Source organism: Perognathus longimembris, chromosome 9, assembly GCF_023159225.1.
Source record: "Perognathus longimembris pacificus isolate PPM17 chromosome 9, ASM2315922v1, whole genome shotgun sequence".
NCBI classification, from domain to species: Eukaryota; Metazoa; Chordata; class Mammalia; order Rodentia; family Heteromyidae; genus Perognathus; species Perognathus longimembris.
In genome coordinates this window covers 25,735,114-25,761,629 of record NC_063169.1, presented here as the reverse complement: position 1 = coordinate 25,761,629, position 26,516 = coordinate 25,735,114, and the positions used below count along the sequence as shown (strand labels likewise).

The following is a 26,516-nucleotide window of genomic DNA, read 5'->3' as shown; positions in this document are numbered from 1 at the left end:
GACACTGAGGTCTTTTGTGCTGGCAAACCCCTAGGAGCCACATTTCCTTCAGACAAGATGCCGTTGGGTAAAAGTCTGCCTTAATTTTGTTCTTCTAAAAACAGGTTATAGTATCTGTAATTGCCTTTTTTGTTGTTTTTACAAGAATGTAAATTCTACTGCATGTAGGTTTACCCAAAGCAAGAGAGGAAATTTCTGTAAGTTTTTGAGAACCATAGCTTTCATTATAGATTCTAAAATGGAATTTCCTGCCATTTGCTCCATCCCCATTATACCCTGCTTAAAATGGCCATCCTGGAACCAATCTCATCTTAATTTCCCATCATCATTTGCAAGAACTTCTCTTAGAGAAAAAAAAAACTATAACCATAAGAGAAACCCAAGCAATGTAAATTCAGTATTTCAGAGTCAGCTCCTCCAAACTCAAGATGAAAGATTTTTAATATTTCCAATTCATCTTCTCATCCAGAAATGCTGAGTTCTAAAGGTCCTTTGCTTTGGACCTTTCTTTAGTGAGTATCTTAATATATTTTGATATAGCCTTTGAGAGATCAACTGTTTCAAGACCTTTTCTTCAAAAGTAAAGGTAAAAAGAAAAATTAAAATATATGCTTCTTAAAAGCACAATTAAAATTATGTTTCTTTCGTAATCCCATCCATATCTATATAGACAACAAAAATGCACAAATGGGTTCGCCCAAAGATATGTTCTCAAATGTTTGGTAGTAGTGCTATTTACAGTGGCCCTAAACAGAAAACTGCATCAATGGATAAATGGTGGTATACAGTCACATGATGAAATGCTATTCAGCATGGAGGATCAAACATCAACATCAACCAATATATACAACAACATCAATGAATCTAGCCATTTCCTTCATATCATTGAATGAAAAATGTCATATAGCACATGCTATATAGCTACATATATAAAGTTCAAAATCTGGCCAAAGCAAATTGAGGCTTTTACAAATCAAAATAGTGGTTACTAGAGAGAAGCTGTTCTGTGTCTGCATCTGTGTTTTCACCAGAATGATGAATGTGTGTGACATACATATTTTTCTCTATGAATATTACCGTTCAATCAAAGAGTTAAATTAGCTACTTCTTGCAAGGAATTTATTTACAGGCATGAAAACTTTAGTGGCTCCTGGAGTTTTTTCCACCATTAACTATTCAATCTTTGTTTCTACTCCTATAGAATGATCCTATAGGTTCAAATGACAGGATATTTAATGTCTGTGAAGTAATAAGGATCTACAAAGGCTTGTCACAATTGCCTGAAATACTGATACTGTACTTATCCAAGAATTCTTTCAAACTGTAAGATTCTATTAAACTTAAGTGGTGATCTATTAATTTTTTGCTATATAAAGAATTGTCTAACAACTAAAGGTACACAACAAATGCTGTATTCTACTCAAAGTTACTATATTAATATATTGTATTATTATTATTCTACTCAAAGCATCCTGACCAATCTGAGATGTTGGTAATAAAGTCTTCCCATCAGATGTTGGCTTCTCACTGTATCTCTTCCAAAATCCTACTTAAGTATCTTTTACTTTCATTGCTCAACTGTTCTGTCTTTTCTCACCTTTCTCACCTTTCCCTATCCATTCCTCCCAACTCTGCATCCCATTCTGCTTCTCTTGTGAGTTTGGCCCTATCCTCTAAAATCCTGCCCACTCTTCAGAGCTTGGTGAAGCCATTCGTCCTGCAACACTTTTCAGGGCCAGGGAACCTTTTCTTCCGTAAAACACCTTTTCATTCAGTGCCTCTTCCATCTGTCTGCTAGACCAACTTTGGATTAGAGCGATGAACAGCTATTTCCTTCTCAAACCATGATTTAACAAGTCATAGGCTCAGATCTTGCCTCCCCAGGAGTCTATATTTTTCTCCTAAAGACAGGAACCTGTGTAACATTTATTTCTATCCTGTGCAATACCTTGTACATTGTAGGTATTAAATGCTTGCTAGCCAATGCTCTTTTTGTAAGTTCAAGAAAGTGTCTCTAAAAGTAGGGCAAAGGTGCAGACTATGATTTCTCCTTATAGTAAGCAGGTCTGTTGGTATCTAACCTCTAAAGCCTTCTATTAAGCTCTGATCTTCTTTCCTCTGAGTGCTTGCAATCTCTAGTCTTTAGACTCTATCCCAGCACTTTGAAATAGAAACATATGTAATTTAAAATTTCTAGTAGCCATATTTAAAGAGAAATAGGCCATACTAACTGTAATCTTTCAACTTACCCCTATTGCATACAAAATACTACCATTTTAACATGCATAATCAAGATAAGAAAAATTATTGAGAAAAATTTTTTATGTCCTTTGTGTACTGAATCTTTGAAATCTAGTGTGTAGTTCACATTACATCTCAGTTTAGACTACAGCCACACTTCAAATGCACAAAAACCACATGTGATCCAATGACTATTATATTGAACAGTGCAGGCTAGAGCTCAGACCATTTCAGAAAAAAAATATATAAGATCTGATAACCATGAAGGGGATATGTAGTTATGTTTCAACATTTCTCTCTTAAAATAGAAAAAAAAAATAAAGCTGGGCTTGGTGGCCCATGCCTATCTACTTGGGAGGCAGAGATAAAAATAATTTTTTGTCTAAGCCTGCCTAGGCCAAAATATAAAAAAGATTGAGGCCTTATCCCAAAAGCCAAGCCAGGCATAGTAGCTCATACTCAAATCCAAGCTATTTAGGAGGTAGAGGCAGGAAAAATTTAAGGTTGAGGTCAACTTAGGCAAAATTGGTAAGAAGCCTCTCCTAAACCTGAAATAAAAATCTTGTGTACAACTTTAAATACAACTTTTTAAATTATAATAATATAAAATAAAAAAGGTCTGAGATTGTGGTTCAAGATCTACAGCACTTGCTTATCAACTAAGGTCCTGTCTCAATCTCTAGTACCACAAATAAACAAATAAATAAAACAGTATACTTCAAGTGATTGTTTAATTGCCATCAGATTCAATGCCAATCTCACAATCCAAGTATTTAAAATGGTGATTAAATAAAATATACCAATGTGATATTACTTCTAAAAATAAATTTATAAATTGTAAAAATAGTTTTAGGATACCTCTAGAGTCATAAAGCTATAAATTGTGAGAACATGTAGACTGTGCTGTTCCTGTGATGCCCTTCCCAGAGCACCCAGCCCAGAGCTTTGTACATCAGGGTGCTAAGTAGACACTCAGGGTGAATGAATAAATGAATGATGCAAACAAACACAAAATCTGCCACAAAAGTCTAGTTTTCTACCCTATGGTAAGGTACTAGTAAAGTATAATATGGTGGCACTTGTTCCCAATCATTTATGGGTTAAGAAATCAAACCTGAAGAATCTCATTAAGACAGAATTTAATCCTATAAAAAGGGAGGGAAACTTTGCTAAGATAAAAGTAAAACACTGTAATGCGCAAAATGCACATGTCTAAGACTGCATGAGACCCTCTGTCATATTTTATCTTACCCCAATAACAGATAACAAAATATTATCAAATCCAATCACCAAAGTATAGATTCTTGGTTACATATCCCAAAAGAAAGTGGACCTAAAAATAAGTGCTTACACCAAGAACTTATGGTCACAAAGCCTTAACAAGTACTTAATCATGAGAAGTTTTCTCCACTCATTTTTACCATACAGTGAAGTCTACTCCGTATCTCATTTTAAGTCATTTAAGACATTTCATGTTTTGGAATTTTATGACTATCACATTAAGTGCTAGTTTTGCTACGGACATCAAAGAACAAATGACTAACTACATGAAGGGGAAAAGATTAAATGAATCATGGATTCCACTTGAACTACATCAGTTAAAAGGATAATTAGCAAAATATTTAAAGGAAAAAATAAATGAGCTTAAGTTAGTCATATCTTTGAGAAGGGGAAAGATAAAATTATTTTACTTGCCTGGTTTTAGATCCATCTGAAAGATAAAGGGTGTGGTGTAGAATTATTATAAAATATTGAAACTTCAAAGCTTCCCACAAAGTCAAGGTATATGTACAGAGAATAGATTATAAAATCCAACAAATTCGGTGATATTTTATTACTTAAATGCTTACTTGAGGTATACTTAACAGATATCCAGAACCCTAATCTACTTTGACATTTCTTACAAATGTAAGAAAATGTAGCCCTGTAAAAGCAAATATCTAGCACTCTTTATTAAAAAACCAACAACATTATCATATTTTAATTCCAACAGTAGCTCAAATATATATGAAACCTAACTTTTACACTGAGGAAAAATGGACAACTCTACTTAAAACTAATTCACCAATAAATACTTGTTTGACTATTAGTGCATACAATATACTCAGGTGATTTAAACTGTAATGTTACCATATCAACTGGTAATTTACAGCTCAGTATACAGTTTATCAAATAAAAGTACTGATTCTTAAGAATTAGGAGAGATCTTAGAAATGCTAAGCCAATGCCTTGAAAATATCTGTATGTATATAAACCCCATGGAAATCTTGATCAAAGGCAATTTCCAGTTCCATTGGTTGGCGAGGGGGAGACATGTTGCAGTTCTTATTTTGTGGATGGCACAATATTAGGTTTGAATTCAGAGCTCTATATTTGCTAGGTAGGAGCTCTGGACCGTGACCCATGTCCCAAGACCTTTCTGGCTATGGTTATTTTTGAAATAGGATCTTTCCTTTTGCCTGGGTAAATATGGGCAGCAATTCTCTATTTATGTTTCCCACTATAGCTGGGATTACAAGCACATACCACCATGACCAACTATTTCTGTTGAGATGGAGTCTTATAAGTCTTTTTTACATGGACTGTCCTCAAACTGAGAAACTTTATACTTGCTGCCTTCTTAAACATGTCACAAATATCAACTTATCTATTTCCCCTAACAACTCTATCAGGTAAAATTATTATTTTACCCAATGTATAGATGAGAAAAGCAAGGTTAAGAAATTTTCCCAAGGTCATACAAGTACTACTACCAACATTCGAGCCCAAGTAAAACCTCTGCTCTTAACAACCCAACAATGCTGCCTTACACCTCCTACATATAGTTTTATTGGATAATTTTTTTAAATTCCAGATAGTATCCTCATTGTGGTATCTCATTGTGGAATTATTTAATTCTACACCAACATACCAAAATGTGTTTATTCAATCTAATGTTGATGGGCACTGGGATACCGTTTTTATGGACAAGTTTAATTCAACATTGTTGATGTATCTTGGAGCATATAGGTAAAAAGTTTTTCTTGGGTGTATACATTGGAGAAGATAGCTAGATTACACATTATTTATAGAGTGAACCTTAGAGAATAAAAAACTTTCCAATGTAATTGTGACACTTTATATTCCTGCCACTATATATGAGAGTCTATTCATCTACACCCTCACAAACACATGGTATTGTCAGTTTTTAAATGTCTGCCAATCCAGACAGTATATAATGGTATGTTACTATGATTTTAATTGGAATGTATTTGATTATGAATAAAGCTGAACACGGTTTATATATCTACTAGCCATTTGGCTATCTTCTTTTGTGAAATGAATCTTTTAAGTACGTGGACGTATAGTTATTGTTTTTGTATTGAGTTATCTGGCTTTTGCTTATTGATTCAGATACATGCTTTATATACGGACTACAGTATCATCAGACCATGTGCAGTTCCAAGTCCTCCTTTTAAAGCCTTCCATTCTTCAAATCTTACTGGCTCTCTTTTCCCAGCTTCTATCACACTCATCTACTACAATTGTCCATTCTGGCCTTGGGCTACAAATTGTTGTGTATTTTACCTTGGATATCATCTCCAAGATAGAACTACAAATTCTTTCCAGCCAGGGACTGCACTCTACAGTAATGTTATATTCCACACAGAGCTCTGTGCCTAACAGAGTTCTTGACAAAGAATCTCCAATATATTGGTGATGCTTCATTCAAGAAATAATTTTAGAATCAGAGAACGTCATCTTTGGGGAAATGGTACAAAATAAAGCATATCTAAAATCTCAAGACAACAAAAACTACGAAATTCAAGTGCCAGGCTAGAGAATCAAAATATTTTCTGTTGTCAGCAAAAAGCCGGCTACAGGTGATGTTTTTCTTTTATCCTGGTGGTTCTGGGAGCATTGTGCTTGCTAAGAATTTTGCCATTTGAGCCATATCCCAGTCTGTTTTGCTCTGGTTATGTTTTAGAAAGGGTCTCCTATTTATGCTGGGGCTGTTCTGTACTACAATCCTATTTACACTTCCTACCACAGTGGGAATGACAGGTGCTGTTATATTCCATCTTTTCTGTTGAGATGTGATTTCATGAACATTTTGCACAGGATAGTCTCAAACCACCATCTTCCTAATCTCTACCTAATCTCTGAGCAGCTAGGGTGGCAGGCCTGAGCTATAACATGACTCACAGGTGAGTTTTAAAGCAGAAGAGATCATGGAGTCAGTTATTTCATTTACAGATTCAATCAATTATTTACGGAGTGTCTCTTGTTACTTAATATATCTGGGAATAAAAGATAAAGAGAGTAACGTGGAATCAAAAGTTAAGAATAGGCAGGAAACTTCTTTAAAATGTGCTGGAAAATACAGTGCAACAGAGTCAAGACTAATCCAAAGTTTCAACTATTAGAATTCTTTTTGTTGTTGTTGCCACTTAACAAAGCAGGTTATGTATACAGTGCATCTTGATCTGTATCGCCCCTTCAACATTTTCATCTCCCTTCAACGACTGAAGTCAAACTGCAAGCTTTCTTATAGTTTATTTCCAGGTCCAGCAGTCAGGTACAAAGGACGCAGGTTCTCACAGCTCTGAGGCAAATGAGAAATGATGGGAACATTTAAAGGTTATGCTGAGTGCTAGTGGCTTATACCTGTTATCCTGGCTACTCAAGGGACTGAAATCTTTAGATCTCCATTCAAAGCCATCCAGGCAAGCAAGTCCATGAGGCTCAAAAAAGTACAAAGTGAAAGTGCGGTTCAGCTGGTATAGTACCAGCCTTGAGTAAAAAAGCTAAGAAAAAGCATCCAGGCTCTAGTTCAAGCTCAGTACCAGCATGCATGCACGCACACACACACACACACACACACACACACACACACACACACACACGTTAATTAAAAAGGTAAATTTAAACATGCATGTTATTCTTACTACAGTCTAGAAGTATTCACTTTAATTACACAATACATAAAGTCAAGGTTCTGAGGTAAGACCACTATGATAAAGAGCAAACAGCGTGATCTCTGATGGTCAGGCAAACTGCAGGCAAACCAAACTCCAACTAAACCAAAAAGCAAGAGTGGCCACATTTAGAAGTAAAGAGGCTTCAAACTGTGACCATCAACCAGCTGGCTGGGGTTTGCAGGACTGCTTAGGGTGGCCCTGGCTGGCTGGCCAGCTGTGGAAAGGAGGTGGTTTGCTTCTTTTCTGCCCAGTGCTCCTCTACACTGCCATTTCCGCTAACTCGCATTTTCTGTTAGCCCTCCCTCTCCTTGGAATCCTTTGAGGGTGACTCACATGGCAAGAGGCTACTCAGCAATCCCACAGGCCTCCACAATCCACAATAGAGGCTGTGTAGGAGGCAAGCAGCTCAGTGGAGCATGGTCTTGTACCAGTTTTTTCCTTTCTGCGTTTTGGAAGGATTTGCTTTTTGGCCACATTTCCCTCAAAACACACAACGCTGGCAGGAGATGCTTAGTGCACAGATTTCAAAATGATGAAAGGATCCAGGTTAGGCTCATCAATCATAATGAAACTCAAAACAGTAAGATGAAAAAAGAAAAAAAAACAATAGGGTCATCATCACACCTACAAAAAAAGCAACTTTATACCTTGGGTGAAATTAAGAGGTCAGAAGAAAAAAAAGCTCCAACGATTATTTTCCAACCTTTCACTAAGAGCAAGGGCTAAAACCACATGTTTTGAAGGTCTTGCACTGTTATTATTAGAAATCACAATTCGATTGATACTGATGAGTCATTTGTATCAGCGGAAACCAAGAACTTCCATCAACATCATGTTACCCAGTCACTGTGGCTTTTTCTTTATTATTGGTCAAAGCAGCTTCTGTATGCTGGGGGAGCAGGGGAGAAGAGAGAGAGAACGCCTCAGCCTATGTGAGCTTTTCCTCCCCAGCTGAGCTGGCCTTTATCATCCTTCTCCAGAGAGTTGGGAATGATTTGATCAACTTGTGTCTTCAAAAGGAAGTCTATATAGAAACCTCAGCAAAGAAACATTCTTTCAGAGGAAAGTAAGCTAAAATGACCTAGGAAAGAAACAGAGAAACCATCCAGAAAATAAAGGTAGCTTTGGAATGGTTGCAGAGCAGGTGCTTTTCGTTTTTTACATCAAAAACAAGCTAAGGATATAAACAAAACGTATCCTCACACAGGGACTCAGGTCCCTCCCACTCTGCCCTGCTTCCCACAGGGACAAGCAGGTCAGGTTTCAGTTACACTAAGAAAACCCAGGTGAAAGGTTTATGCAAAGTCCTTTCTGTGCTGAGTAGGAAATACAGCATTTCCTTCCCCTGATCCCTTAAAGGTTTCTAGACAATCAGTTTCCCTGAAGTGTTTCCAGAAATGTGATTCTCTGTGGAGTCCCGAGAGTCAGGAATTTGCCTAGTTTTCTATCCTACAAGCAGAAGGCTGTGCCTGGCTACAGGAAGGAGAAGGGCACCCAGCTCAATAGTGAGCAGCTCTGAAAACAGCTGGCCCAGGCCCCAGCCAGAGCTCACAGGATGGTTGCTACTGGGGCAGTTTACAGGGCGGCCAGCTGAGTGCTGTAAGGGAGGGCAGCCAGTGAGTCAGCAGACGCTTCCGGAAGGAAATTGCTGACATGCTAAAATGACGTGCACACAGAAGATGCACACACCTACCCAGCGGACACAAAAACAAGGTGCAAGAGAATCAGCCACTGGGATCCTTTTTACTTCAGTTCCTGCATTCCAAGGTTATACCAAAAAGCCAAATAATCCATGTTGAAAAAGAAGAAACACTAATAGTAATTAATATTGGTAATAAACAACTCACTCCTCGTGTTCCAAGTGAGCAACAGCTGCATTCAAAATTAGGACTAGATTTAACTGCTTTTCCTCCCTTCTGAAAAATCAAAATAGTTGTCGAATCGACCACAAGAACTGGTAACAGACAAGCACAGTTCCTGTTTTGCAGAAGGGACTTACTTTCAAACCCACAATGTCAAGATGCTTAACATAAGTGGAAATTTAAAACTCGTTCTTTAATGTGGGAGATTTAAACTTGTACAGGGATTCAAGTCCACCCAATGTTCTGCAACGGGCAAATAGCAGACTTTATGTTTTTTATCTGCTTTCTCCTTTAATAAAGGATCCAAAGCCCTTAGGAAAACCGGCCATCTAGAGCTCAGAATACATTTCCCACAGTTAAAATATTATGGCCTTGGACTGGGAATGTGGCCTAGTGGTAGAGTGCTTGCCTAGCATGCATGAAGCCCGGGCACAATTCCTCAGTAACACTTATACAGAAAAAGCTGGAAGTGGCACTGTGGCTCAAGTGGTAGAGTGCTAGCCTTCAGCAGAAAGAAGCCAGGGACAGTGCAGGCTCTGCGCTGAAGCCCCAGGACTGGCAAAAAAGAAAAAAAAAGCCAAAAAACAAAAACAAAACAACTATTGTGCCCATGAGCTGGCATCCCAGGACAGCTGACAGAAATGTTTCCAATTTAAAAATGTCAGTGAGAGCTTCAATTTTGAATTAAAACGGTAGAAAAGGATACCATAACAACAGTTCCAATACTAATGAAGGGAAAGCTCTCTTGATTGTTTTTGGAGAAATCTCTAGTCAGCAGAGAACAAGAAACACAGTCTTCTAAATAAGAATTGTTGATTTTGATTTTTTTTTTATTTTTAACTCAATAAATAGCCCTGGAAGAACTTGAATTCATAATCGTTTTGCCTCAGCCCCTGGAGGGCTGAGATAATATCTTATCACACCAAATTTTGAAGTAAGACTTTCATACTGCAATATGGTTTAAATGGTTAAATTCACTTTAATACATGGTGTTCTCTTATGTTAGCATAAAGTATCATTATAAACTTCTTTATAATTATAAAATTAGGAGTACTGATGGGGGGCTTTTTTGTGTGTGTTCAAAAAGAAAACTAATCAAGAGTTGGGAGAAGAAAAAAAAAAGTACAAAGTTATAAAGAAGGTGTAGTAGAGAGAGAAGACAGAAATGGACTTTGGAAGCAAAGAAGACATAAGCATAATCATATTGAAAAGGCAGAAGAAAAGTAGGAACTGGCAATATATCTCCACTAGGACAGTGCCCTCCCCAGAAAAGGGTCAGGTAACTGAACCTAAGGCAAGACAATGAGAGACAAGTCCGGTAGAACAGTTCCCTGGGCCAGCACAAGATGGCGCCATCAACTCAACATAGCATGGTTGCTGTAGGAGAATGTAGAGGAGAGAGGAGGGTATGGAAGGCAGTTCAGACTCTTCACTGCTAGGTATTCACAGGCAATAATTCTATCTAGAATAAGCATAGTTCCATTAATCAACCCAACTCCTCTAAACATCCGACTGTTGCCACATGTGAACAGTCTGTAGCACATCAACTTAGAAATAATTTTATCACCTCAGTTCTTATCAATGAAATTATAGGGAAGGAACGTTGGGTGATGTTGGATCTCCCCCTAAATTTAACATTCAGGGATAATAGAGACTTCTGGGGTCACTGCCACTGACCAAGTCTCTGATTTCTAACCACATGGTTTTCCCCTGAAGTTTTGTTTAGCTGTCATATAACACACAATCTTCCTACATAGATGGCATATATATCATATATATAATTGAAAATTTGACTTTTATATATTGGCCGGGGGGGGGGGGGCATACCAGTATTGTGAACTCAGGACCTCAAACTCTTGCTCAAGGCTGTTGCCTAGTCACTTCAACCATACCTCCACTTCCAGGGTGTTTTTGTTGTTGTTGTTGGTTAACTGGAAATAAGAGCCAATGGGATTTGATAACCTGGGCTGGCTTAGAAATACAATCCTCAAATCTCAACCTCCTGAGAATTACAGGCTTGAGCCACTGGTGCCCATCCTGCCTTTTATACTTTTGAATATTCCTATGGCTTATAACCTTGAGTCAGTTTGTTTTATTCTCTCTACCCAAGGTTAGGTTATGAACAACTCTTTATCTTTGTTGAAAAATGCACTCCACCTACCTAGTTACCACTGTGTGAAATGTTACTTTGAGAGATTCCCACTTTGAGAGTTTTGCTTCTTTGGCTTTGTTTCCTATTAACATGCTGATGTCTCAGAAAAGTCATGTACTGGGTATGCTTGTCTATTTATATCCTGGTACGACTGTGTTCATAAACCCCTCTTCTGAGATTGGTTTTGAAGGACAGGAACTAGTTAAGGGCATGTGTGGCAAAGAGCAGCAGCACACAAATGCCTGGAAAGCAAGGACAGAAACAGAACTTGGGAGAACTGATAGCAAACCTTGCTTCTTTACAATTAAGACAAGGACCAACTTTCTTGACGCTCATCTTCCCAGAGGGATGCATGGAAAGCAAGGGTTAACTTTCAGGATGTCTACATTTTCCTCTAGCTGAATGGGTAATAATATCTTTCACAGTTAATTTCTTTTTTTTTTTCAGTTTGACTCTTCAGGGCTTATTCATTTGCATAATATGGAATCTTGAACCCATATAGATATTCTACAAATCAATGCGAGTAATTCTCACACTAAATCAGCAGCTTTAATTTAAGCTCATCATTGTTTGCATAGAAATCTTTATGCACTCATCTGCTTGATTTTTTTAATCATTTAAAACCTCCAACACTGAAACACTAAGCATCTCCCCACTTAGCCATCTCAATTTTTTATCTAAATGCTAAAAAATAACCACAGTACTTTTGATCATTTCTCATCCTGGGTTTTAAAAGTATGCTTAATGTTTAAGCAGCTCCCAAGAATAATGCCTCTTGACTAAAGATGACAAGTTGTTGTCCAGTCCAGGCAGAACTAAGCTGAGTAAGCTTTTTGAACAGTGACCCTGTAAACCCCAGGCAATTAGGGGATACTGCCAAAACAAACGGCCTCCCTGAGTCCTTCAAACCCATTCAAATCTCTGGTTGAGAGTTGCAACATAGTAATCTGCCAACATAATCTCTTCCTGAAATTGACTAGAATGAGTACAAAGGTTACCTACAAAGGTTACCTACTGTGACTTGTAGTTAGTATTTCCAATTAGAAGATCTACTGGAATTGGTTCCTAGTAGTGCTGTTTCTCTAGCATAGACCATTGTCCCAACTAGAGGAATAGTCTCTTACATGCTTTCCTTCCCCACTGAAAAAAAACAGAAAACAATTTCTTTACCCAACAAGAGAAGAGTGTGAATACAGATAAACCTTGGGAACAAAGGCATTGATTCATGGTGTGTATAGTTTATGTCTTCTTTCTCATGTCACCACTTTCACTTTCTGATCCTTAAATGGATCCTTAAATGGACTAGGGATATGCTCAGTTGGGTTCCTTCCCTAAGAAATAATCTTTCAAGATTTTCTTTCACATAGATTCCAGCAAAATATCAATTATTTTAGAATGAAATGACCTACTTTTCCTCTTTTGCAACCTGTTACTTAGACAAAGAAGTGGGGAAGGAGACATATATAGCGTGCTGGTTAAGAGTACCTGCTCTAGCAGGCAAAAATCTCCTGCTATCCCATTCATTAGCTGGGTGACGTGTGGTTTGGCATCTAATGATCACACTTAGCTCTGGGCTGTTAGGAGGATTGAACTAATATAAGAAACACACAGAAGAAGCTCTTTGTTTACCTATCACCAAAGAAAAAGAAAATTGAGGAATCTTAGCAATAGTATAGTGGATTTAAGTAGTTATTCTCCCAGCATTACTAAATCATGCTTCCAAGAAAGATCTAAGTAACCAGGCTAGGTCTGCAAAGGTTGAAGACCCCCTGCTTGGGATGTAGGGGGATTCAGACAAAAGCCAAACTCAGTTTCAGTAAAGATCCTTGCTTAGGGGCAATATCAATGGAATTTCTCATCACTCGATTATTGCCCAAACCACCTACATATGTTCAAAGTAAGAGTGTTCACTTGCACTTTTCCCAAGTACAAAAATGAACTAAATGGTACTTTCAGCAATTATCAATTCTGTCTAAAGACTCAGGTAAATAAATCAATTCTGGACTCTGTTAAACAAGAACCATTATTTGCCCAAATGGCCCCAGGGGTAATATGGTTTATGCAATACTCCAAAGGGGCAAGAAGAGTAGGAAATTAATAGGATTAGGAGGCTAAAAGAAAAAGCAAGCCTCAAGATTTAAAGTGAACCTGACTGCAGCTTGCTTCGCAATTCCTGGTAGGTGGGTAGGGGTTCCCAACCTCCTCCCAACCAGCCAAATTTCCTTCATCATACCTTTTCTTCACAGATAAGTGTGTGTGTGTGGTTCCTGGGGCTTGAACTCAGGGCCCAGCTGCTGTACCTCAGCTTTTGTGCTTGAGGTTAGTGCTCTACCACTTGAGCCACATTTGCACTTCCTACTTTTTGGTGGTTCATTGAAAATAAGAGTCTGATGGGCATTTCTGCCAGGGCTACTAGTTGGATTATAGGCATTAACCACAGGCACCCTGCTATGGATGTTTTAATGAGCCAATCTGTCACTAACTGGTTAATGTCATGCTTTCTATTTGATGAGGCACCAGGATTGAGTTTGTCCCCTATTTGCAACTCCAGTCATCTAGCATGTGATACTCAGTCTATGTGTGGAATAAGTGAATGAGGCATCAGAGGCATCTCTACAGAATAGCATTTTGCTTTTGGGCCCATTTGTACCATTGACAAGAGACAGGTTGGGATGAAAATCAAAGTTGCCAAGAATCTGTGGACATTTGTAAAGTTAAAAATGCACCTCCACTTTGTCTTCACACTTGTGAAACGAGAATCCTCATGCTGAAGTCTCAAATTTAAGCACAAAAGTGAAGGCCTAATTAAGCCTTCTACAGGCTAGATTGTGGTCTGCAGGAAACTCCTGCAGCATTTGCCTAAAGAGGACCACATTGAAGACATACTGAGCAAGTCTTGAGTGTTGGGACACTTGGGAGTGTTGGGAAACTCCAGTACCATCTTCTGAAAGTCACAGTCTCAGGAACAATGGAGAGAATAATGAGAAGTGTGAGGGCTAGAAAGTGGGGGGTTTCAGTGTTTGGGAAAGGAGGCCTGAAAGCTGACATAGAGATGGGAGGGAGCTGGCAACCAGGCCCAGGCTCTCATCACATAGCAGCAGTATGTCCTACAGCCTTCAGGAAGAGAACAAAAAGGTCAGGGAGGACAAAGACACATCTCTGAAGCAAAGGACAAATCATTATCAGGCTAAGGAACAAAAGACAAGTCAACCAGGGGAATATACTGCAGAAGCATGATTAGGAAGTCACTGGGGAAGACCCAGAGGCATTTTGGCTGTAATTCCAGTGACTAGCACAAACTAGTATGTGAAACGCTTTCAGATTAGGGAATTTTTTTTTAAATAGCTCAAGGAAAAAAATAAAATTCCTATTTGATTTTTAAAATAGTGCCACTAGTAGAGAGAGACTCAATTTACATATTATGTGGAAATAAAATTGTCCTTGATAAAAGAACGTGGTTGTAAGATTATCAGGATATCAAATGAGGGGGTAATAAGTTTGCCAAGAAATGTACTCACTATCTTACATATGTAACTGTAACCCCTCTGTACAGCACCCTGGCAATAAAATTAAAGTAAAAAAAAATTTCAGGATACTTTGATTTAATGGAGTAGCATGCTCATAGCAAGAGCAGGTTCTAGATCTAAATAGACATTTACAATTAAAAAAGAGGAAAAAAGAGGGAAAGTTTGAAGAAAAACCTTACATTAACAAAACGTTTCTATAAAACGTCTCTCAGGTCAAAAACAAAAAAATATATGATCAATTATGTTTTAAGCAATCTTACAGGGTTTGAAACATATTTAATTCATAGCAAGTTTCAATTTTGACTATTTTAAGCAATTTTATGGAGTTTACAACATGTTTAGTTCACAGCAAATTTCAATTTTGACTTGACTAATTTGTAAATATTTGCATAAAATTTAAATATTTATTAAACATATTGTCATATATTGTCACAGACAATCCAAAACTCTTTTCCTCCTCCCCATGGCTTTGATGCTACCGTTTTCTAATACGGCTCTGCTTCTCGTCTGTTTTACCAAAGAAATTTCAATGTTTGCAATCTGCACTGACTTCTGAACTTCAAGTGCCTCCGGTGGGGCCATAGGCCACTGGAGCTTCTTAAGTATCAATCTGGGGTAGGCAGAGGAATGGAAAGGCAGTTGGACAGTCAGGTACCTAAACCTCAGATAAACATGCTGCCTCTTGTACTGACCACTGTTCCATGGGTGTGAAGATAGGGACCAAATCTTTTAACATGTTAGGGCTCTACATGACATTACAATGCTAACTACACTCAGAGATACATTATATACACAACCTGGTAGAGACACTCAAAAAAAAAAAATCACACATTGCACTCAACGAAGTTCTGTAGCATTGTCTTGTTCACAGGGCTCCTCCAAGGAGGCCAGGAAGGTAGTTAGCACTATGTGACACAATATAAACATTCAATAATGTGAATGTTGTTTTTAATAAGTGGTCTCCAGTGTTAAACTCACATGGAAGTCTTCAGGCATTAAACATCCACAATACCCCAAATAGTCAATAATCAACTAGAAGGGGTGGTTCAAAAGTAGACTACTTAACCACAAAGGATAATACTATGTTCATGGTACATATTATTTAATCTTTCAGGTTGAATTCTCTTAAAAGAGAAAGATTTCAATCTCTGAGAAGACTCAGTCTTGAGGAAGATATGAACCTGTGAGTAAGACTCATTGTTGGCTTAGGCTTCTTAAATCTATTTTCTTGACAGTTGTAACCATCCATTTGGTAGATACTCAGAAATTACTCACCATGTACCAGGCCTTTAGAAAACATCTAAATCTACAAATATTAAACAATAAGATTATTTAGGCTATTCGGTGGTAGGAAATAGGCCATCTGCAGGCTAATGCTAGCTTTTACATGCATCCTCATCCAACATTTAAGAACAAATTTGGGGCTGATATTTTAAAGCAAGGGATTCCATAGGAGAAAATAATGTGGGTATTTAGCGTCTCTTGGGGGGAAAAAATCTTAAATGGTGGTAAAAACAAAGCCAGCATTACCAATTCCTGTCTGGCAACAATGAGTACCATAGCATAGTGGTATCCTCATCATCCGGACCAGATACATAATTTGTGGAGTGAATAAAAAAATAGAGATGAGAGCTCCCTTGTTTCAAAATTAGAAAAGATCTAAAGGCAACAACAATAGAATGTTAAAAGAGGTATGAGCTGAAGAGGGCAAGATTGTGTAAAAGCTTTAGTCTATGATTGTGAAGCTGGTCCCGCTCTTTACCCCTAGATAAACAGCAAGGTAACTTTAAGTATTCTCTCATTCATTTAACAATCACGCCAGACATATCCCTAGAGATCTGAGGTTCAAATCCGATAGCAGTGGAGCCAAACAGCAGATCCACTGGGGTCTCTTTCTTCCTTGTTAAGGCGGAATCCACACCAGAGACACTGAGAGTTAATCCAAGTAAAATTAAACTGCTCCCAACAATACAGATTGGTCTGAGCCCTTTTGTTGGCATCATAGAAGCCTCGATTACAAATTCTGAAGAATACCGCACAGTTGCTAATGAATAACTAAGTCACATTGGCTGTACAGTGGGCCCAGAAGCAAAGGGCTGGCCTAGGAGAGATTTGAACATGAACCTGACCATCTGGCTCTCTGAGACTCACTTTGATCATGAAACCAATTGCAACAAATTGAAGAGCACATGGCTAGAGTTAATTGTCTCATCTGTAATCTGAACCTACTTTTAAGCAGTTATTATTACCCTCTATCAGGTGGAAACGTTTCCTACTATCACGGCAAAGTGCATTTTCCTGATGAACTGTAATGGATCATTAAATTCCATATCTGAATAACAATACTCTGCACTTATTCAGTGCCTTTCATCCTGGGATTTCAAGGCAGTTTGCAAATAATTAAGCCTCTCACACAGCAGCCAGAGGTGAGTGGCTGGAAGGGAATTGCCTGAAGATACTGAGTCAAAGGGCATAATTCAATAGAAAGAGAATAAATGGCTTCTTCCCAGGACTGGCACTATTGAAAATGAATTTGAAGATCTCTGTTCCTTTCATCCTGCCTCATCCTGTCTCTTCTTTTTGGAACATTCTGACATGTAATCTACAAAAAAAAAAAACTCAGAACTCACCAACAAGGGTGTTCATAATTTAGCTAGCAGTTCAGACATTTATATGCATGAGGAAAATGTATTTTTGCACGTAATCCTTGCATATACATCACAGACCGACATTTCAATCCACCTGCAGATTAGACAGGTATTAGAAAAATTCAGCATATTTAAGATTAGCAAATGACAGGCCTGAAGCCTTCTAAAATCCAAATGAAAATACTAACCAAAGTACTTTATTTCATGGTTGTAGGCTCTAGTACCCATCCTCTCATGTAAATGCTATTCAAGTTTCAGGATTAACAAATAGTGTCCAAGTGTGCAATCAACATAATTTAAAGATCAGAAGCCTAGGAGAAAACATTGTAAACATTTCAAAGTTTTCTGGTGAAATTATGAACTCCTGAAAAACTGAAAGACTTTTCACTGGAGCCGTTTGAATGCAACACTGTAATTTAGCAATCTCTCTTACAAACTAAAGACTTATTCTAACAAGATGTCATTTTTGACTCACGTTTATTATTACCTGCAATAATGAAAAGTGCCGTTCACTCGAGAGCTGCTGGAGGACCAGGGTGGGGCGATCTCACATTTTAAGCAAGAAGCCCTCTCTGCCTTACGGAAATAACCCGCTCAACCACAGTGGCAGCCCTGCAAGCTCAGCTCCTGCCACTCCAACCAGAGCCTTCGCAGCTCCAGGAGCCTTTCCTACATGTTACATTTTAATGATCTGAGGAAACTGTTATCAGAGTTAACATCTCTAATTTTACTCTAAACAGACAAAAGCAAAAAAAAAAAAATCTCATTAGGCATCATCTCCGCCAAGGTTCCCACTAGGCAGGAAAGGATTTTTTTTTAATCTAACGTAATTACCCTTTTTGGTTAAATACACTCAACAGATGAAATTTACTCAGAGTGTGAGACTGCAGCACTACACTGCGAAGGTGAAATCCGCCGAGTCTCGCCACCTGAGGGCCCGCGGATAGCCTGCAGCCCCGTCCCGGGGGTGGGGCGCCCATGTCCCTCTCTGTTTCTCGGTGGCCACGGGTGGCGGCGACGGTGACTGAGGGAACAGGCAGCAGGGTGCACCTTCTCCAGCCCCACGACAAAACCACCTGGACTTCGGCCTCACAGGAACTTCCTCCAAGTTGTCAAAGTCGCGTACTTACATGCAAAAGCCTGCTGGGGCTACCCCGTGCGCCCACGACCCCCGAAGCCAGGAGTCCACGGCCCTTCAAACACAGACACCCTGCCCTGCCCGCTTCCTCCAGGTTCCTGCGAGTCGTCCAGACGGAGGTCGCAGGGATGCTCGCGCGAGTATTTGCGTGGGCGGCGCACCTGGGACAACCCCTCCGCGGTACTCGGCTCCCGAACACCCACTAGTGAAGGACCCACAGAGGGGAAATGGAAGGGGCTTTGCATCAACTCGACTCGGCGTGGAGCTCCGGGGCTCAGAGACCGAAGTGCAGGTTGTGGGTGTGTACCGCGGGACGTTGGGGCGAGCTGTCACTCAGAAACCCAGAGCTCCTCGGAGCTCCGTGCACCGCGTACCCACACCCCGGCCGGCCCTCGGCTAGTAGGAAATTCCACCTGGGTTTGCACCCGCGCGCTCCAGGCTGCTTCCTAAGCCCCGAAACTTGAGCTTTGACCCCTCTCTAAGGCGCGGTGGTCCGGGCCACCCGGCGGCGGCTTGACAGCCCAGCGCTAAGGCGCGGCGCCCGCGGTGTGGGCGCAGGGCGCGGATGCGGTGCACCAGGGGGAGGCCGCCCCGCCGACCCCGACGCGGCGCCGGTTTCGCGGGCTAAGGGGCCGGGACGCCCCGGCCTCTCCGGGGGGCGGGAACAGGGCCGCGGGTCTGACAGCTGCTCCGGCTCGCGCGGCCGCGCGCCTCCCTCCAGCCCGCCCTTCCCACGCCTGACTTATTACCCTCCGCTCCTCCTCCTCCTGCTGCTGTTCCAAAACACCCGTCGACCCGAGCAAAATACAATGCCGCCTCGCCCGCCCGCCCGCCCGCCGTAAACAGCCGGGCGGGAGAGCGCACTGGGGCCGCCGCGCGTCCTCCGGCCCCGCCGTTCCCACCCCCTTCCCGTTCCTAGAAAAAGCCATCAAAGCGGGCCGGGTGCCGCGCGTCCCTTCCCGCGCCACTTCGTCTCACGCCTCCCCGCCTGCCCCGCGCACCCGCTCCCCACGCAAACTTGGCCCGCCGCCCCGCCTGGGCGCTGGGGCCCACGGCCCCGGGACTCACCTCGCGGGAGAACTTTGCCTCCTTTTCCGCCTCCTCTTCCCCGCGTCTTCGCAGCCTGCAGCCTCCTCCCGGCAGCCGGCGCGGGTGGGCGGTTCGGGGGGTCACCGAAAGCTCGCGGGGGGGGCGTGCATTACATGGCAGCTCGCTCACAACCCCCCGAGTGTGACGGGAAGGGGGAAGGGAAGGGGCGAGGAAAGGCTGGGGGCGAAAGCGGGCGACGGTGGCGGGCGCTCGCGTTAGCGCTGCTGCGACCGCGGCTCGGGCGTGCACAGCCGCTGCTGCTGCGGCGGCTGCTGCGGCGGCTGAGGCGGCGGCGGCGGCGGCGGCGGCTCGGCGCTGTTTGCTCCGCGCCGCGCGGCTCGAGCTCTCCCCGGAACGCCCACACTCTCAATCGCTACATTGTTGACATTCGGCGCTGACGTCACCCGCTCCCCATTCACAATAACTTTACGGGAGCCGGGCAGCGCACCTCCCCGGCCGCTGGGGCGCGGTACGCCTGGCGACTAGCGTAAGCCGCTCCGCGAATGGCGCTCCTCCGGGGGGCTGGGGCTGGGGCTGGGGCGGGCGCGCGCGCTTCTCCGGCTTGAGGGAAGGGGCGCGCCTCAAGCCGTCGCGGCCACTGAGCTCCCCGCTTTGTGCGGCCAAGCGGCTGCCGGAGCTCGCTCCTCCCCGCCCAGCTGACCGCTTGGCTCGGCCAGGCCATGGAACCATGCCCTACCTACAAAGACAAGGATTGGTGGTGGTGGTGGTGGTGGTGGTGGTGGTGGTGTGTGTTGGGGGTAGTGTGATGGTGGTGGTGGTGGTGGTGGTGGTGGTGGTGGTGGTGTGTGTGTGTGTGTGTGTATGTGTTGGGGGTAGTGTAATGGTGATGGTTAGGGTGACACGTGGGGAAAGAGCCAGAGCCCTAAGCACTAGCTCTATATCCAAGGGAGAGAGCCAGACCTCAAAACCTCCTATGTTGTCTATCCTTTCTCCCTGGGGAGGGGCTGGACAAGATGCTTGTGAGGCGCCTTTTGGGTGGAGGAACTGCGCCATTGAAGAAGGCTCTCCTATCCACTGGTGATGTTGATGTTTGGACCCCTTTCAGGAGGACCTAGGCCTGCCCCACTGAGCAAGCCTCTAAGACCAAAAGCAGGCATTTTAGAGAGTGTGATCTATTGCTAAGGTTAAATTAAGAGCCAGCCTTCTCAGTTTGTATGCAGTCTGCAGACACTTTGCCCTTCCTTTCACTCTGGATGCTGCTTTGTCAGAAGAAAGCTTGATGATCGTTACAGTTATGAGTTAAATTAGGACTTAGGCTGAACGTACGTTTGCAATAAAATAAGGTTGTGTTAGTATTGTGCTGGTGCCTGCAACTCAACCTCTTGTCAGGGCCAGGAAATTCTGCCCTGTTTCCCTGAACACCTATAACCTGGCCCCCTTCTGCAAGGCAGTATTCCATATTATTACACGTGGTGCTGCTTTTTAATGAATATTATAAAACTTTGGCTCGCTCTACTGAGAGAAGGCTCATAAATCCCCCCTATAAAATGGGCACTGGCATATGCTGAGGAAGCCGTGAAGCGTCGCCCTGGGAGTCCTGTGATATCATCCAAAGTGTTGCCCCAACGCACTACCCTTTGAGGGCCCGATTTTCAAAGGCACGGATTTGGAATGCCTACATGGAAAGCAAAGCTGAGTGGGGGACCATGGCAAGCTGAATACTGGGTTAAATTTTCTATCAGCATAGCAGAACTTCCATTGGTAAGTCTGGTACTATGCTGGGTGATCTTCTCTGCTAACCTTTCCAGTTTCCAGATGAAGGCGTGTCAGTCAGCTATGAGACCTATGCCTCTTGCTTTCTGATCTAGCATCCCTTGGGATGGACACCCAGCTACTGAAGGTCCTGCTTGTTCCCCCTAGAAAGGACAGAATACTGATTCTAACCTAGCCAAGCTGTTCTTTGATCATCTTGGAATTGGCATTCCTCGTTTTTCTTTTCTGGTACGAAGGCTTGAACTCAGAGCCTCTTGTTCAGTTAGAGCACTATACCACTTTAGCCTTGCCTCCATGTATTTTTGCTGTTTAATTGGCAGTAGAGTCTTGTGGATTTTTCTGCCTGGATGACTTCAAATCAAGGACCCTCCAGGAATCAGCCTCTTCAATATGTAGAATTACAGGCTTGAGCCACCAGTGCATTCCTCATTCTTGTAAATCTATGATGAGAAAGAGAATATCCATGTGAGGATGTATAGATTGATATCTCTTCAGGCAGGCTAAGACTGCCCAGCTGTGTGAGTAGACATGCCGATGGGTGAGGAGCCAATCTTTGCCCCTTACTTCTGGTCCCAGGTAGATACAACAATGTCTAGAAAGTGCTTTAAATTAGCCTATAGACTTGGGTTCATCTTTTGTAAATTAAAATTCTTACATATGAGGTAGGACAGTCAAGATGGCAAAGCTTAGTGCACCTGTAAGAGATTGCATTACTGAGTCATTAAGAGAGACTGAATTAAACTTAGTTAACCTGTAAGGTTATGCCCAGTTCTGTGATCATATATATTCTCTCTATAGTGTCAAAGAAGATAAAAAATGGTTGCCTTTCAGGAGGATGAAGAAGGCTAGTAGAAAGTTTTGTTTTAGTTTCAGGAGTTAGAAGCAGGTTATTTGAATTAAAGCCTGAAAAGAATATTTGGCACTATATGAATTCTCATGGTGAGTCAAGTGTTGGGGGCCTCTCTCTCCACACATGGCAGAGGTTAGGCAGTGGGCACTTCAGCACCTTTATCCTGCTTGCTGGGCTGCCCTTGGCTGGTACTGCTACTCTAGTACCTCAGTCATTTGCAATGGGAAACAGATGCAGGTCTTTCATTCTGTGTATTTATGGCAGCAACCTGAGTAGAGGTCAATTTATTTCCCACGCCTGGAACATTCAATCTTCCTGATGCACATTTTTCCTACATAATTACCTGTGTCTTTTGATCTAGAATATGAGCTTCATCTGTGATCTCTTCCTAAGCAAGAGATGGTTTCCTAGGGTAATGGCGTTAGTTATATCATGATATTGAAACCAGTCAACTTTATTTCTAGAATTTGCCTTGATTTTATAAAAAAAAAAATAGACAGGAAAAAGAAAATATACAAGAAGAAAAGGACTAGGAAAGAAAGAATGACAGGGCAGTTTTGAAGTCTTTGATCCCATGCACTCCAGCATCCTAGACAGTATTTGATACGGTTGAGAAAGCAGTTGTAGTTTTTCTTAAGGCAAAACAGTAGGCAGAATTTCCAATGTGGTACCCTGGATACGGCTCAGCAAAGCAAGGTTAGTACCCAATGAAATCTTGACAAAAGGGACTGGAGTAGGATGCTGGGAGGAAGAATGCCCAAGCCAGGAGCCTAGTTATGGAAGGAAGGAAGTTCAGTTGGTAAGGAAAATTCTCACTGGGACACGTACCTTGGAATTATGACCAATGTTTACTATGTCAAAACTGGATGTTATAAAGAACATAAAACCCCAACTTAGCAATGCACAGGTGACACACTGAAGAACTGATGGAATACCTTTGGTGATTTGGTAATTGGTGAACCACCTATTACATGGTTCAAAAATATTCCTCCAGCTATTTTAAAAGCTGGAGTAGGACTGTGGACAGAGCAAAGCCTCCAACCTTGTGGAATTTTTATTCTAGTATTGAGCTTGGGAAGAAGACAGACAGTGAACCAAGCATATATCTATGTATATCTACATTCAATATCTAAGATATAGATATAAGTGGTGTCATGTTGTATGTTCAATATCTAAGATATAGATATAAGTGGTGTCATGTTGTATGTTGTGGTGGCTTGGAGTGAAGAATGTAAAAGTAGACATCAGGGCTCTGGAATGATAGGGGTTGAAGAAGTGTTCATTGATAAGGGAATATTTAAGAAGACATATAAATGCAGTGACAGGACAAATTGCTTCACTTATCTTAGGGGAAAAGCTTTTCAAATATCAAGAAAAGCAAGTGTAAAGACCTTAAGGCAGGATAGATTTGGCATGTTTTGGGAACAAAACCAGCAGAGGCTATTGTGGTTGATGCAGAAGAGCAGGGTGAAGAGTAGCTGAGCCTCAGTGCTAGAGGAGTATCCAGCAGACTTTGAGGCAAAATAGGAGGATATTTATAGGGATTTCTGTAGATAATGAATACCAGTTGGCCTGGATTCCTAAAAGATCACTGTTTACTAAGTGGAAGGAAGGGAGGGTAAGAGTGGAAGTGGAGAGACCAGGCAGGAGGCTTTTGAGGTCAGCTAAGAGGACTAGAACAACAGCCATAAATGAGATCTAGACACGTTTTCAAAGCTTAAGTTGGACAGGATTTATTGATGATTCAGTGGTGGAATGTGAGAGAAGGGAGCCAAAGGCAACTGGATTTTAGCCTGAACAGCTAATCAGTGGAAATCCCACTTAGTGAGACACAGGAGAAAGCTCAAACATTTAGTTTTGGATATAATTAATTTTAGATGCCTACCAGATATATAAATGGAAAAATTGAGCAAATGATTAGCTATGGGAACCTAGAAGTGGGAAGAGACATCCAGACTAGAGATAGGAACATGAGTGGCATCAACATAAAGCATTTGAGAACATAGAAAGGGAAAAGAGAGGAGAGGTAAAAAGATGGGGAGTATGGAAGGGGAAAGAGAAAAGGGGAGGGAGGGCATGGGAGGGGGGAGAAGAAAAGCAAGGGGAGGGAAGGGGAAGGGAAAGGAGAGGGGGAAAAGGAATCCAGAAGGAGGAAGGGAGGGCAAGAAAAGAAAAAAGAGGAAAGTATCTCATCTTTAACCAACATTTAGAATCTGGAGGATGAAGAAAGTAAGGACAAGCCGCCAGGAGGTAGACAAGCAGCAGCCTTAAGAGCAAAGGGAGACAGGATGCTGCATGCTAAAAGTCAAGTGAAAGAAGATGTTTAGAAAAGCAAGGAGAGTTTTGCTATACTGAAGCTACCAATGGGACAAATAAAATAAGAGAATACATCATTGGCTTTTATGTTTGGTGACCTGGAGGTCTCTGGTGTTTGTGTGGAAGGAAGGGTGGTAGAGATGAACCCTGCCTAAAGTGAATTTGAGAGACAGAGAAGAAGAAGGGAAGACTGGAGAGCACTGTTTAGAGGAGATTTATTTTAAAAGGAGGAAATGGGAAAAGGCAAGGAGAAATTAGAGCTCACTGGGGGAATAATCTTGCCCTGTGGAACACAATGCAAAGGGAGAAAAGAAAAGATGATTTCTGTAGTATTTGAACTAGAGAGTGAAGTCTTGCCTGGGGCTATGGCCAGTTCAACCCTACAAAGGGAGGAAAGCAGCACTAATGGGTGTTGCAAGGAGGCCAGGATGGGGGAATAGGAAGCTGAGGATCCCTCACAGGAAAGGCTGTGTTTTCTTAAAGGACTAAGCAGCAGGGCCATCAGCTGATATAAGTGGAGGCCAGGGTATGAGAGTTGGTAGAGAGAGGACAGGTGTGTGCGTCAGCACCAAGGAGATGTGGCATGATTGCTAGGCAGCACAAGAGGGCCTGGGAGGGTGACCACTTTCTGCAGATGCTGCTGCCAATAACAATGATTTCTCATTGTAGCAAATTTCACACAAGTTCTGAAAAACATCAAGTGCGTTCCAAGCCAGAGTGCACTGTAGTTTCTAGGGTAACTAGAATCACACCGACATTGGACTTCTAGTTATTGGTAAATTTGACTGGCAGCCTCTTTTGGTTTTTAAGCCATATATTTCTTCTTTTGTTTCATTTCTACCTCCCCAAAGATCACAGTTCCTAAGAAGGACTTGGAAATCATCTCCAAGAAGCAGTAATGTTCTTAACATTGCTATCTATAGTGATAAAGCCCAAGACCCTGCTTCTACAAAACACTGGTAGTTGAAATAAACTAAATTTTCAACATATCTAACACAAGCAACTATTATGCACATAAGAGGTAGAAAATGAGAAAATGTCAGACACTACTCTCCATGAACTTTAAAAACTGTGAGTATGGCCCAATGCTGATGGTTCACACTTGTTATTTTAGCTACTCAGGCTGAGAGCTGAGGATCAAGGTTGGAAGCCAGGTCAGACAGGAAAATCTATGAGACTTTACTACCAATTAACCATCAAAATGTCAGAAGTAGCTGTGACTCAAGTGGTAGAACACCAGTCTTGAGTGATAAAGCTAAGGGACAGAGCACAGACACTAAGTCCAAGCCCCAGTTCCAGAATGTAAAAAGAAAAGAAAAAATGCTATAAATCGTTAACATATGCTGTATTTTGCATATAATTGCTTTTATGGGTGATATTGACATATTACAATAATATCTAAAATTACATTAGAAATCAATGACTAACAATCTAAAGAAGGTTTTTGTTTTCTTTTCTTTTTTCCAGTAGCAGGGCTTGAAATGACTATCTCAAACTCTAACTCTTCTAATGATTGATACACTACCACTTGAACCAGCATTTTGCTAGTTAATTGGTGGGTGTCTCAAAGACTTTTCTGCTCAGGCTAGTTTTGAACAATAATCCTTCAGATCTCAGCCTCCTGAGCAGCTAGGATTAGAGGCATGGATTTTATGTCTGTGTTAGTGTGTGTGTGTGTGTGTGTGTGTGTGTGTGTGTGTGTGTGTGTCTGTTCATGTTCCTGGGGCTTGAACTCAGGACCTGGGCAATATTCTTGAGTTTTTGTGTTCAAGGCCAGTGCTTTATCACTTTGAACCACAGCTCCATTTTTGGCTTTTTGGTAGTTAATTGCAAATAAGAGTCTCATAGACTTTCTTGCCCAAGGCTGGCTTTGAACCAAAATCCTTAGCTCTTAGCCTCCTGAATACCTAGGATTATAGGTGTAAGCCACAGGTGCCTGGAAGAAGTATGTGTATTTGTACATTAATTTCCACTAGTATATTTTAAAAGACAATTTAT

General features: G+C 41.5%; 1 protein-coding gene across 2 annotated transcripts in view; it reads right to left on the bottom strand.

The window, feature by feature from the left end:
• Bach2 (BTB domain and CNC homolog 2) overlaps positions 1–20,057 on the bottom strand; it is a 338,421-nt gene extending 318,364 nt beyond the window's left edge. For both annotated transcript variants that reach the window (XM_048353829.1, XM_048353828.1), the window contains exon 1: positions 19,598–20,057. The gene's annotated coding sequence lies outside the window, so the exon portion shown is untranslated. The remainder of the gene's footprint in view (positions 1–19,597) is intronic.
• Between the last annotated feature and the right edge of the window lie 6,459 nt (positions 20,058–26,516).